We start from the raw sequence: 15,533 nt of genomic DNA, 5'->3' as shown, positions 1-15,533 counted from the left end.
AAATGGCCTGTCTGTTGATAGAAAAGGCTCACTACAGTGTCTTTAAACAGGGATTTAGCCTTTGACCCATCCTCCTCAAGCTCATGGACAATACTACATCATGACTCAGTTGCTACAGATAGCTTTATACTGCACTTCCAACGCACAATGCTATAATACTGGTATGTCTGAGTGCTAAACAGTAGTGAGGGAAATCCTTAAGCAAACCATCTGGCAGAAGCACGTAATATGTTCTTGTACAATGCTCAGCAAATAGACGTGTATTGTTAAACTACAGTGATAAGAAATGTTTGTACAAATTGTGCTGTATGTGCTCTCACAGCACAGAGTCTGATTGAATATTGGAGAGACAGAGTGAGAGAGCGAGACAACATTAATCCCTTAAGCCCTTCAATGATGGCCTCTGACCAGGCCATATGAGATCCACTACCCTCTACTAATCTGCTGCAAACAGTGATGAACCCAGAAAGTGGCTCCTGCATTTAACAAACTGATGACAGCAGGATTATCCAGTTTGTTGCAATGCAAACGTCAGAAATCCCACCATAAGTACATGTCTCTTGATGTAAACAGGTTTTTTTTTGTTTGTTTTTTTCCAACAAACCATAAGCTGATATAGCCACTTGTTGACTTTATGATGGTCTTTAACTGAGCTACTGATCACTTCATCGTCATCATAATTACAGACAGATGTACAGATGTACAGCAGATGTACAGCTTTATAAACTCACTACTGTCGACTATATCTATAATCTGCTAATAAGACAATGACAAATAAGTTTAGGTTAGATATATACATATCCATACAGATATGACAGGTTATTCTTTTTCTCTGGACAAAACACACACAACATTATCAGTTGTTTTCTAAATGATTGTATAACTTTCCAGTGGACTTAAGTAATTCAAACTCTTCTTTAGATGAGATGTAATAATATTTTTATATTTCAGGTCTATCTATTTTTACTGATATTTCTGCTTAACATGGTCAGGGAAGGGGAAACACTTCTTTAGCGTGAAGCATTGGCACCTCACAGCTACAAAGTCCTTGGTTCCAGTCTTGGCCTTGGTCTTTATTCTTTAGTTTGAATGTTCTCTGTTGGTCTATTTCTGTGTGCTCTGGTTTCCTCCTACGTGCACGAATGAGCCAGAACTGCCAGAATGTTGTTTTTTAAATTTTAATTAATCGTTTCCTGTTGCTGTTAGATGTCCTAACAAAAAAAAAGAAAAAAGAAAGAAGCAGTAGAAACAATTTTCTTCATCCCTAAGAAACCTGAAATTGCTGCCATGCTTTTATTGAAACACTGAGACAATACCTACAAACCAAATCACTGTAGGATAAAGCTCTATTGTGTGTACACATCAGCAGCATGAAATATAGATTAATCAAAGTATTATTTAAATGTTTGCCTATCAAGATGTGATAGAAAGTTGTGTACACTTTTCATTAAGAACACATTCTTCTTTTCAGCTTTTTGAAAGTAATTGGCCAAATGAAAATAACAATTTCATAGATAGAAGCCTGGGACACGAAACAGAGAAAACTTTAAGAATAATTTCTAACACAAAGGTTAAATTTTGTTGCTCATTTCCCACACACACACACACATCTTTCTTCAAACTTTATAAACTTATAGCCACTAAAGAAAGAATCCGCACCATTAACTTTCTCACACACACACTCATGAACAATTAAAGGTGCTGTTTTTCTTAGTCTGAAATGTGTTAACTCCACCATCCAGTTCATTATCTGTAATACTGTCACCCCTTATCTGATAAAATCCTTGAGTTTTTGATTGGCACCCTCAGCCATGTTCACACTCTGTTGATTAAGACACATGAAGTGCAAAAGTCAGGTTTGAATATTTTACATTCCTTTCTACACAACACTGCTTAAGCCTACCAAGATACTAAAGCTTAAACATTATTTCTTCACATAATAGTTATATTTGGAGGTTTTACAATCTGTTAAATTACACTGTATACTGTAAGAATATTTCCTTACTTTGGTGTAAAAAAGTAAGGAGAGACACAAGTACTTCACACTTATAGTGTCATTGTAACCTTCGCATGCACTTGTCCTATTGTTTTATTTTGCATAGATCGTATCCTGTAACACAGATCAATAAGCTTGGCCTCTAATTTGAACTTAGTGAGGCTCTGATTTTCTGATCATTTCTGTGTTCAGCCCATTCAACGCTGCCTGTAACAGTGACAAGCAAAAGATGGCTCAGTCAGGGGGAATGCTAAAAATTGTTCTATTCCTGCTCTATCGTAGTTTGCGACAGTTGACTCTCAATGGCAGTAACTCATTATTGAGTGCGATGCTGTCCATGGAGCTTTACTGTGGTGAAAGGATGGCCAAATGTGGCTGTAGCAGTCCCAAGCCACACCTTTCCTTGCAATGCACTCTGAAGCTGTTCATCTGGAGGATGGAGCGATTCCATGTGGATCGGCGGGGAAGATGATGCGATGGATGAGCGATCTCCTTGTCCCTCCCTGTGGCACTGGTAGCCAAAGAGGAAAGAATGACTGTGCTGACGTCAGGAGTTCTTTCTGTGTTCCTAGTACCCATGATAAGCCCGACTAAAACTCATGGTTAAAGGCCCCCTTCCCAATTTTGGTTTGGAGAGTTGAGTTGCTGATGACAGCGGTCTGTCACAAAATAGTTTGGCAACCATCAAAGACCAAATCTAGGCCCAGTCGGTGAGCAGGAGGCATAATCCTGTGTTTTACCCAGACTGGCAGCTTAAGGGAAAGTGGGGTCCACCATTTGGATTCGCAGATGACGGAGCTGTCTTCCCAGCTGGCCTCTAATCTAGCGGCGGGTGAGAGTATGTCGTGTAGCTATGCTGCCACTCTCCATAATATGCAATCATCCTGCCATACAGTGAGCGGACATGTTTGAGGACAGCCTGCTAAATTTAATGTTATGTTGCTTTCTTCCATTGTCATCATGTTTTCTGCTTAGCAGCAGGCGGACACGTTACAGGACAATTCACAAGAAGCGAGGAGAGACCAACTCTCTTTATTCAGCATTACACTAGCTGTGTGTTGTGACAGCAACCTTTTTGATTTAAGCGCTTTACAGTCTTTCTAATGGCTGCAGAGATTAGCAGTGGAGGGTGCAAAGGTTTCTCTCTTGCGAACTGAAGAGCCCTAGTGTGCAGGGAGGCGCTACTCCAGAAAGAGCTTCTGCAAAGTAAAATGTTCTCAACTGGTCTCAATGTGAGGTACTATTACTAGCCCCAGTTTGTATCCAAATTTGTACAGAGTGTATCCGCATGAGGAGTATCTTCTGTTGTTTCTTTTGTGTGACACTTTCCTTAGTTTAATGAACACAACTTCCACTTCAACAAGTGTAATCAAACACAGAATGATTTTTTTGGGGGGTGTCAAAGAGGTTACATGCATGGACAGAGGAAACCTTTACTTGTAGCTTTGTGATTCTTGTAAATCTAAGTTTTGTTTCCTTCATTACTGGCATAATTCTAAATTCTAAATTATTCTGTCTTGAAGCTGTAATGTTTAAGTTTGTAAACGTGTTAAGAATTTTTGGCATCCAATACTAGCAACAGTGTCAGTATGACATTTGTTTCATCTAACAACTTTGTGTTGGGGAGTGTAACACATGGCAGCCTATCACGGTAGCTTGGTAGGCTTAAAAAAATATATAAACATGCATCTGCACAAAATAGGTAGTGGAATAGGAGAAGGCTTGGTAGGCGATGCAATGGCTAGAGTTGGTTGTGGTTAGTTTTGTTCATGGCAATAAGGAACAGCAGAGCAGGATCATATAAAATTGTGTTGTACATCTTACATGATATTTTCCTCTGGACCCTCTTCACTGTAAAGACGGTACAAGTGGTCACCAGTGTGAATGAATGCAACTTTATGCAAAACCACAGCACAAATTTCATTTATCTTTAAGGACAAAGCCTTTGATTGTGGCGATAATCCGATTTTGATGGATTTCACTCAATTATTTTAATCACGGGGTCATAAGTCTAATTTTTCTCTGCATGTCAAAGATCAAAACTTTTTCATGCTTTCAAGTGCATGTGACACAGAGAGGCAAATGTGGAAGTAAATATATCACAAACTAACAAACAAACATTCAGATCCACGAGAGTGGAAGAGCAATGAACTTGAGTGATTTACTGTAAGTGAGTTTTGTCAAAGACAAACATGAAGCACCAAAACACAAGTGAATTATTAAGACTGGATTTGAAGGGCTTAAATATTATACTATACTGCACAGACAGCAAGATTTATTAGCCACACACATGCGCACACACACACACATACACACTCCTCAGTGTTCTCTGGTTGGCTAGGAATCAGACTTTGCTGAAAGAAAAATCCCTCCAACTCCCATCCTGATAGAGTCCATTGAAATGCAGACCCCACACCAAGACTAATAGCAATGGGAATCAGCTGAAAATATGTGACATAATCACATTAGTGTCTTAAAGAACACAAAGCGCATAGTCAACTTCCCTTGATCAAGGCACATCTGGAGGGGCAGGGGACTTGAAACAGAGACCTGCCTTTCCCCTACTGAAATGAAAACAAGCTGTTTCACTATACTTCCAGGCCAAAGCAGAACAAGAACTTTGACACAGTAATGGATTGCTCCAGCAGCCGCGCAGCTTAATGTGAAGATGCCAGAAAAAAAAAGGGGGGGGGGAGAAGAGAAGATCTTGAAAGGTTTTAGAATAACGCCCACTGCTTTCCCAGTGCATTTGAACTCTGACCTGAAAGACTGAACATTCAAAGCTACAATTTTTGCTCGTTTTCCTTTGAAAGTGACTGTAAAGCTCTGTGCTGTTGTCCCATCCACGTTAACAATGATGTCCAGTTGTTCCAGTGTTGATATCTACGATCTGCATTCAATATAGAAATTACAAAATAATGTTAAAGTGCAGAAAAAGACCTTACAAATCCTGAAAAACAGAACATATTTTAAAACCATGCTTAAACTCTTGGAAAACATTTCAAAAGGTATTTTTTTCAGGGGTAAACTGGAGTCCTGAAATTGTACACAGCAAGTTGCCAAAGAGTTTCCAGCTGAGCACATATAGAGAGGTGACAGTCATTATAACAGCCTTGTGCTTTGGTCCAAGTGTTCTTTTAAAATATGAATGCCAGTTAATATTTTCCAGAGGTCCTTCTACACACTTTTAATACCCAGTTTTTGTCTTCTCCCTATCCAAGGAACAAAGACTGGTTTCTGTTTCTGCTCTCAGCCTGCTGTGCGAATAAGGGCCTGGCCAGCCCATTAACACCCACCTCAACATGTTCCATTCCAGCATTGGGAGCTAATTACAAACACTGGCTAGGCTTAAAAACCTCTTATAGACAGCAAAGAAAGAAAGAAAGAAAGAAAGAGCGAGAGTGAGGCGTTTGAGGGCGTTAAAAGAGAGAGAGAGAGGAAGAGAGACATTGAAAGAGAGAGTTAGTGGGGACTGAAGAGTGGGGAGGGCCCCAAAGAGGCTAATGAATCCATAGGCAACTCCACGGCTCTGCTACTGCGTAAATAGTTGTTCACTATACGCACTGCTACTTAGACAAAATGGGGCTTCAAAATGTTCGGCTTTTGTCGCTTGTCAAATTCCTCAAGAGCACAGGCGCTGAAAGGTGTGGCTGTGTTTTATTCTCTCCTTGTGCCTCACTCTTTCTTTTCGCCCTTTCAACATCTATTCCTGTGTAGTGTGGAGTGGGGGGTGGGTGGTCGAGTAGCAGTGGCCATAACCCCAAAATAAAGCTGCTCCAATCTGTATTTTGTGTGTGTGTGAGAGAGACAGAGAGAGAGAGAGAGAGAGAGAGAGCGGGAGACAGGGAGGAGAGTGAATGCTAATAAAATTTATAAATACTTCCATTGTCTTTTTAATTAAAGCACTGCATTAAATAAGAGTAATATATAATATTTATTAGCTGTTCCAACTTGATCTGTAGTCTACTCTATGTTATTCTCTAAAAGATACATCCAAAATAAAAACAATTTTATCATCCATAAAAAAAGTTTTTTACGTAAAAAGAAAGTTTTCCAATTCGGTTTCTGTGTTTACAAAGACGTGACATGAGAACATTTGAAGACAATGAATCTTGTTTGTCAGGATCAACTCCTTTGTGTCATAAAATGTATTCTAAGATCTAAAACCTTGAAAGAGAAAGTCAAATACCTCACCGTGAAGCGACTACACCTCTTAGCTTTGTAGTTAAAACTACAAAGATACGGCTGTCTCCCACTGCAGCTTTCACCCCAATATATCTTAGCAAAAGACACATGACATGCATGCGGCTGACATTCGCTCCGAGTTGTGGTTAGCGCAGTAGTTCCCACATGTAACTGTCTCTAATCAAGTCCTGTGCCTCGACGCCTGAGGCGCAGAGATCAGACAGATCTCAAAGTGTGCCATCAACCACAAATTACAGGCCTTGATTTGAGGTTAACTGAGAGCCACTCCTCTAAGAATAACAGAGACAGTTGTAATACCTAGATTGGCAGAAACCTGTGACAGAGCTTAGGAGTAAGACATGGTATCAAATTTGCCATGGAATAAAGTTTTGTGATAGAAAGGCAGGGATGCAGAGCAGGGACTTGCTTTGTTTGGAAATCATATACTATACCATTGAACTGCAAAAACTCTTATGATCATTAGTGTATCCAGAGGCCAAACACCTTAAGTTGCTAATATTCTGGTTTATTTCCACATGCATGTGCAATGTGAAATCCAACTTCTACTTTACTACTCTACACAGGTTATGTCTCCTGCCAAATACCTACTAAAGCAACCCGTAAAATAAAAAGTGAAGACTGTTTTATTTCACCTCGCGAGAAGGTTTTATCATGTGTACTTTTTGGCACGTAAATAAACAGAGCGGGGGTGAGTGGTAGCCTCATAAGAAGCAGCACAATGACATTTTGGGTGCCAGAGTTTCACTTTTTTTTATGTCAAGGCTTACTTTGCAGTCACCTTATTCAGCGCCTTTAGTTACCACATCATAAAGCTGAGGCAGACATTTTCCCCCATGCTCCTGGCACCTCATGCTCCTAAATCTACTTTTCAAGAATGCTTGAACTCGTTTGTTAAGATGTGAGCCAAAGTAAAGCAAAAACATTTGTCATTAGTTGGCTGTGGTGGAGGGGGTGCCCCAGATGTAGCCCTTGTGCTGGCTCAAATGCAGAGTGTGTGTGTGTGTGTGTGTGTGTGTGTGTGTGTGTGTGTGTGTGTGTGTGTGTGTGTGTGTGTGCGTTAACCAGCTCAGCTTATGTGGCTCGTAGGCAAGCAGCCAAGAGAAAGCGGCCTCCTACTGTTTAATGACAATAAATTTACTGCCCCACTCTGTATTGCTCTTGTATTTTGTAAACAAGGTTAATGCTCCTTTTAATTGAGTACCTGGTGACAGAATATGACCTTGCTCATGGTGACACTTACCTGAATGTCTCTGTCCAACTGTGGATGAGGCTTTTTTGGATATACAGAAGAAAAAAAAAAACATTTTCCAGAATTAGTATTTACTTTAATTAGCCTTGAGCATATATTTCTAAAGCACACAATATTAGTTTTTGTTAATTAAAAATGAAGCTAACTTCACTCTTGCTAAATGAAAAAAAATATTTTCTCAAGATAAGAATTATGGATTTCTTATTTCATCACACTTGAGGTGTTTCTTATTCTATAAGTAAAAACTTAAAACCCCTTTACCATCACCTCAAAAGAGGGATTATGGCTAATTGAGCATTGTAGCCAGATAATTGGGCCCGAGGACCTATCCACATGGCGAGAATAACCCTCCTAGTCTGATTCTGAAAAAGAGACAAAGCCAGGGGGTGGAGTAATGTGAGTTAAGGGATTCTCACCAGCTCTTGTGAGAGCTTGTTTCACATACACAGCTCAAAGTGGAGCTAATAACTTAACGCTAGTGTGTTTTCACTCTTGAGGGGTCTTTCTCCTTGGAACCTAGAACATTCTCCCAGATCCTTTGGTAAGGACTCTTGAGGGACTTTGTTGAGCTTGCCAAATTCTTTACAAAGACTTTCCCTCTCTTTATCTGCCTCTGTCTCGCTCTCTCATACACACACACACGCTCAACACACACATACACACAACTGAAAACAAGACATAATTATAAACCACTAGAAAAAAAAAATCAGGCTAAAGCGAGTTAGTTGCGTGCGTCATCATATGAGCTAAATTTGTGATCCTGTTTGTGTGCTCTGCATTTCCAAATCAAGGTGTCAAACATTAGTGAACAAAAGCTTTTTCTTGATTAAAATGTATCTTAACTGACAAACTTGAACCCAGTTCAGTTCAGTTTATAATTAAAAAAAACTATTTAATAAATGATGTTTTGATATTAATATGAAATGTTTTATCTCTTTATTTCAACTTCATAGCTAAGTGATCTTGAACCTGAAATTCTCTTGATAACGCTGAGATAGTGACTGAAGGTGTTACATTCACTTTTTTTGGAGCCAAACATATCTCTGTTGGCAACAGGATCGTATCCTGCCACAACTTTATCTGCCTTTATTTCCTATTATTTCCCATATCCCCATGTAACATAATCACGCTGAATTGGTTTAAAAATAACAAACAAGCATCTTCTGTCTTGTTGCCACTGAATACTTATGACACCTATAATACCAGCCAGAAACATCGTTTATCTGCTTCAGAAAAGGGCTGCACATGACATGATTATCTGGCAGTGAATTCCTCTCTCATCGCTACACAAAGCAGTACCTAAAATCTTTCCTTTTCCTGTTGAGTGTGAGCTCGATATCGTGACACCAAGTCTCTGTCTGTCTACAAAAACACCACAATTGATCATGATGAAAAACAGCTAAAAATAAAATGGAAGTGGCACAAAAACAACTGAATTACCAGCGGCCAGTCTCGCTATCACCTTCTACTGCACAGTTCATTGTTGCACGGTCACCCCATTTCCTTATTACATAACTGTCCTGCATATAAAAGTAGCTATTTTGAGGTGTGGTCCCAAAGGTTTATACCATTCCTCTGTTTTTCTGTGCTTATGTAAAAACTGTACATGACACAAATATTTTCTATTTCAAATAATTTTCCAAGATCCATTTTTTCAAGAGTCAAAATGAGTCAGATTAAGATTTCCACCCAGAAAATTGCTCTTTAAGTCAGAAGCTAAGCTACTGGAAGTAAGTGTAACGCTGCTAATGGGGTCTCAATCCTTCTGCAGTGACCCTTACCCCCCCTCCCATCCTCTTTCAAGACAAACAGTCCATGACTGCCCTTGACTCCTCCTCTGGTGCTTGCAGCTTGATGCCCCAGCTCTCTCCTAGTGTGACCCTTGGTTGACAGTTCTCTCCAAGCACCAAACTTAAGCTGCCTTTTGCTAAGCCCGGTCAGACGACAGGGGCATCAAGTGATCACCAGTCTTGGTATGAGAGCACGCCCCCCAGTGGGAGGCTTGTTAGTGATCCTCCATTGCTTACAGGAAGAAATTGGCCTTTCTGGTTCCGCTGTTTTGACACTAGTCTGACACACTGCAGAGTGCAGGTGAATGACACTTTCAGCAAGCGATGGTGTCTGAGATTTACAGTTCTCAATAATGGATAAATTCTGGTTTGTTCAGTTAGGAATTTTGCAGGATACACTGAACGTTCAATGGTCTCTCTCTAACTCTCTAACATATTTACATTATGTGGGTGGATTATCTCTACATGCATCCCTACACAACATTTAAATCAAGCAAAGACTGACTACTAAAGGGTCCATGCTGACAGAAGAAGAAGAGTGTTGCCCTAGTACTGTAAACAACATGTAAACATCCATAAACCTTTTGTATAAGAGTTAATACAATTAGGAAATTATCCCACTCACTGATGTTGGATATTAAATCTAATGTTTCTTGAGAAATGCCCTCATAGTAGAAGAAGAAGGTGAGATTTGAACTGTAAAATAAAAAGCCCATCTGCATTTAAAATGGCCCACAGACAACAATATGTTCTGTCTTTTTGGTGACAGAAATAACAAAATAACAACATTCTGCGTTCAATTACGTGGTCATAGAATTAACCTTCAATATTTATGGAGCACAGTTGGTCGCGCCATTGAACATAATGTTGTTTTGCTAATGCAACTCTAATAGTACTGTCTATACAGCTGTACTCACCATTATGGGCAGGTTTCAGATGAAATAATGGGTAAGGGTATGATTGTATGCATCCTCTAACTGAGCTGCAGGAAAAGGTCAAAAGGAAACATATGGGAAATAATGGCCAAAGGAGCATCATGAGCAGTATGTTGCCTTCTGTTAATAACACATAGGTTTCTTTTGATGGTGAACTGTGTGGCGACCCCGGGATGAGAGCCAAATAATTCTATAAAGGTCAAACATTTACTTTGTCTAAATTTTTTTTCTAAATGTGACTCTAACAAAAACAAACTGTTTACAACTGCTCCGTTTCGATGCTTAAAAAAAATGAAACATTGCCTGCCGTCAGTGGGAAGTCACCCTGGGGAATTTATCTAAAATAACGACACAGTATTTAAACGACTCAATATGTAAAGGAGGAACGTTGGAATTCATTTAAAGCCAAAACATGGAGATAACAGATATTAAAACTTTAAAAAAGTGGAGTGGTGTTACACTTGTGTTGCATCATTTATACAAACGCTTAAACTGGATTTAATTCTCTGAACACTCTCATTCTGTAGGTCAGTGACTTTCAAAGTGGGATGTCAGGATGCCTAGATGTCAACAGTGCAATGGAAAGTATTTTACATCTCCATTTATTACTCCAGTGTGTCATTGCTGTATGGATGTCTCACAGACTCTCTCTCTCTTTCTCTTGTATTTGAACACTTTAGTTCTCTGTTGCATCAAATCTGTATATGTTTTCACTGTATATGCTACCTCTGGGATTACTTCTAAAAAAACCCACAACCTGTCCTTTCACTTTTATGCCGACGATTTGCAGATATATTTGCCCATGAGAACAAACAAAAAGACTGCACTTACTAAGCTGCTGGACTGCATTACAGATATAAAGCAGTGGCTGGCACATTACTTTTTGCACTTAAATGACAGCAAAACTGAATGCATTTTGTTTGATTCACCATCTATGTCGAATGTTTTCACCACAAACTGGCACTCTGGCCTCTTTTTTTAAATCACATGTCAAAAATCTTGGGGTAACATTTGATGATGGGCTCAAATTTGACAAACAGATTAGCTCTGTTGTCAGCACGAGCTTTTTTCAGCTCCGTCTCTTGGCCAAAGTAAAGTCTTTTCTCAGTCGGCAGGATCTCGAGAGGGCAATCCACGCTTTCATCAGTTCCAGACTGGACTACTGCAATGCCCTTTACGCTGGCCTCAGTCAGTCCTCAATTTCTCATCTCCAACTTGTGCAGAACTCTGCTGCCCGATTTTTAACAAGCACGCCCAGATGCGAACACATCACCCCTGTGCTGTCGTCACTCCACTGGCTTCCAGTCCGTTTTAGAATTTATTTTAAACTTCTGTTGTTTGTTTTTAACGCCATTAATGGTTCGACGGCCTCTTACTTGTCAGAGATTTTAACTTTTCACAATTGTGGCAGAGCCCTGAGCTCTTCAGGTCAGTTTCTGTTGGAGGTCCCTAGGTCGAGATTAAAACAGTGGGGCGATCGTTCTTTTGCCGTCGCTGCTCCCAGACAGTAGAACAAACTGCCCCCTGACATTCGCACCACTACTGATCTCAGCCTTTTTTAGACTTTACTTTACTTTTTTTAGATTGGCGTTTCAATTCTGACTAGGGCAGTACTGTTTCTCAGGTGTACTCATTCTGTCTGCTCCTTTCTATGTATTTCTGGAAGGCTTTTAATACCCTGCAGCCCTGCAGCACTACAGCACTTTTAATTGTATTTATTTGTTATGCATCTGTTATGTATTGTTTTATGGCTTTGTTGTACAGCACTTTGGGTACCGTTTGGGTATTGTAAAGGGCTATACAAATAAACTTGATTTGATTTGATTTATATTCTCGGGCTTCACATGCTCAATCAGCTGACAGAAGTCAGTAACTAATTAGAGCACTTTTCCAGTGTATAAAAATATAGAGAAATCTCATTTTCCACTTAACCCAAACAAGAGCACACAGTTGGCATGAAAACAGTTCATGCTAATTTGATTAGATAAGAGCAGCATCTCTTACTCGCATGGTAAAAGTCTTCAGCACTGCATGGAGGGACCCGTGGTAGCAGTCAGCGGTTAAACCACAGTAGCAGAAAGGTTAATACACTCAGCACATGTTGCCTCTTACAACAGGTGGTGCAGCACGATCGGCGGCTCCCAGCATTCCAGCTTTTCCATGCTGGTGGCCCCTGGTATTCTGGGATTTACGCTGCCTCCCCTCCTTTCAACCACAGAGGCCTGACTGACAAGCTAATCGTTGGGCTGGGATCCCCTCAGCTATTGATTCCACTGCAACACAACACCTCCCAGTCAATGAAACTGCAATATAATGCTTGAGCTGCAAAGAAAAGGGGAGTATTAGCGTGTTGAGCAACTGGAAGAAATTTGCTGCTGCTGCCTCCACTGCTTGCTCCTCGTTGCAGCTGCTGGTAGGTAGAAACAGAGCGGCACAAATAAAGTAGGGAAAAATGTGTCTCAGGGGGTAGAAGCTTGAAGGGGTAGGTTATTAAAAGCCACAAAGTGGAGCCCATGCTGGGCATAGAGAAATAGCCGCAGCATGGTAGAGGCACAATGGAAAAGAAGGGGGTCTGCTTTCTAAATTGTTCTAATCCTTTGAGTGTTTTATTTCATTCGGTTTTGTAGTTTAAAAACGCTGCCTTGGACTCTGCGTATGTCTTGGCTCAACTACAAGACATCCAAAACGGGAGAGTTTGTCAGACGGACTATATATATATTTAAAGATAAAAAGCAACATTAACTGTTTTATTAAAACATTAATGTCTTTAACTATATATATATATATATATAGAATATATATAATATATATATATATATATATATATATAATATAATTTATATATATATATGATATTATAGAATGTTATTTTTTTTATTTATGTAGTTGTTTTTTGTTGTTGTAGTTTTTTAAATTTTATAATAGTAAAAAAACTTTACAAAAAATTCATACAGATGTCCGTACAGATTACTTTAGAAAACAATCTGTCATCAGATTTCACCAAGTTATTTGATCACTCCTTTTACTTTTTAGAATTCAATACCCAGCTACTCTAAATATCGATCCTGAAGCACAACGGCTGCAGCAGTAACCGCAATTAGTCGTATTACTGTTGGTTCCAGTCATTTAGCCAAGTATCCAATTTCCATGCTGTGTGAACACTTAATTAAAACAAATGTGTTACAAATATATATTGGGGATCAGCAGCCTTCAAAAAGGCTCTTGTGGCTTGGCGAGTCAATGCAACAAGGAGGATAGCAAATCAATGTTGTTGGTCACTTGTGCCACAGGGATTTAATCAAACGTGAATACTCACAACAACACCAAGAGAGGACAGTGAAATTATGGCTAATAGCCTCTCTGGGAAAAAGACCAAACATGCTGTTTATGTCCAGTAAGACTTAAAAACAACTGCCGTCCATTCTTCATTGTGGATTAAATTAAAAACGCTGAAGCACTTTTGAAAAGCGTATAATGTGAGAGCTGGCAGGAATATTCATATCAGTGTTTGATGGGTGGTCATGCTTTCCAGTGTTTTCATGAGTGTCCTTTTCAATTTCCATATGAGTAACAATGTACTTACTGTAGTGTCATCTTGACCTCTTCTGATATTTGTGGCCTGTTTATATTTGGTCCTAAACATGTCAGGATAATTGAGCGGATCATATTTGGATGCAATAAGAAGGCTCAAGTGTAATTTGTTTGCTGGTTTGACATGCAAATGAAGTGTTGGTAAGTGCAGGCAAAATCTGTTGCTACTGTACAGCGTGTAAGCAGGGGCCAGGAAAGGTAAAGCCCACGTATACACATACAAGAACAAACATGGAACCGATGGACAAGGTAAAAATAAATATATCAATCAAATTTACTCAGATAATACACTTATATATGTCAATGTTTCAACAGGGTTCGACAGGGAAATGACAGCCTTCCTGACAACAACAAATTGCCCTTGTGGCATTATGACACAGCAGCCATGGTTGGTGGTTAAAGGCAAAGCTTATATTCCTGGTTTAAAGGAAACCAACAGTGTTGACTGTTGGTAGGAGAAAGAAGCAATCTGTGGTCTCTGGTGTCGAAAATTACACACTTTGTGTGTGCAATCATCCACCCAAACATCCACTCAGAATTTTTGTCACAAGACTTCCTACAACTTCTGCTTTGACAATCACTATTCACACAACTACAAGGAAAATATATATAAAATCAAGTCATTCTAAGTGTTTTAACAAGTGACAAATGTTGTTGTTGTTTCTTGGGTGTAAAACTACTACAAACGAATGTGGTAATACTTTTAGCAGTCTACATTTAAAAACAACACAGTCTGAAGGTGTATTATGCCCTGGCACTGCCAATTCCAGCTAAGACCCAGTGACAAGTAGGGAAAAAAAACATTGGCATGCAAACCTGTCGATTATGTGCAAATGGCACACTCACAAATTTACACTTTTTTTTTGTTTTTTTAAACAATTCTAACCCCTGCAAATTAGGTTTTCAAACATATGGTGTCCAGGGTGCAGGAACTTAATTAGATACAGTAATATACACCCAACAGAAAGAAAACAAACCACTTTCAGGTAAAACAGAGCTGAAAAATATTTTGTTAATCATTAATAGTAAAAAAATAACCTAGCAGTGTGAACCATTTTCAAGACTAGCTACGTACCCAAGCCTTGTTTAGGAAGCTAATGCCTATAAATCTCAAAGCGTCTGGGTCACTCAATAACCGAAAAACATGTGGCTGCTCAAACGGGGCGTCATTTATTAAAAAGTTTAGTAACAAAGTGATAAGGAAATTTTAATTATTTTTAAGACTATTTTGTGATTTTTGATGAACAATTTGTGATGACAAGGGCCCAACCTTAGCAAAGGTAAGACTCCTCTAATGCCCTAATCATTTTGTCGTGTTCGAGATAATGAAGGAATCAGTAGCAGATGGTTAGTGCACCATAAATAGCAAAGGTAATTAGAGAGCCTGTCAAAACAGAATTGCGCTGTTGGTTCGGGTAAGAAAAAATATGCATCCGATTCGATAACTGATGGCCCAAGTTTTCTCAAGGGTGTTAGGCAGAATCCCTCAAAGAGCAGAACAGATGACTACATCGTCTTTAGCAATGAAATTTCTGGCTAGTTACTGTTTTCATAATCTTGCCCAATGCCAGATGGAGTTATTGGACCCGATGCCAGACGTGGGAGTGTTATCATATAGTTCAACAGGTAGAGAAATAAAATGTTTGCTGCAGTAAAATGTCCTGTGAGCGAGAAGACTATGACTGGCTATGGGACTGTACATAGTGTATGGATGCCACCCAAAGTGCAGAGCAACACAAAATGTGATTACAGAATGACATCTCAAG

This window comes from Larimichthys crocea, chromosome XXI (genome assembly GCF_000972845.2).
Source record: "Larimichthys crocea isolate SSNF chromosome XXI, L_crocea_2.0, whole genome shotgun sequence".
Taxonomy (NCBI): domain Eukaryota; kingdom Metazoa; phylum Chordata; class Actinopteri; family Sciaenidae; genus Larimichthys; species Larimichthys crocea.
This window is presented reverse-complemented; position numbering follows the sequence as displayed.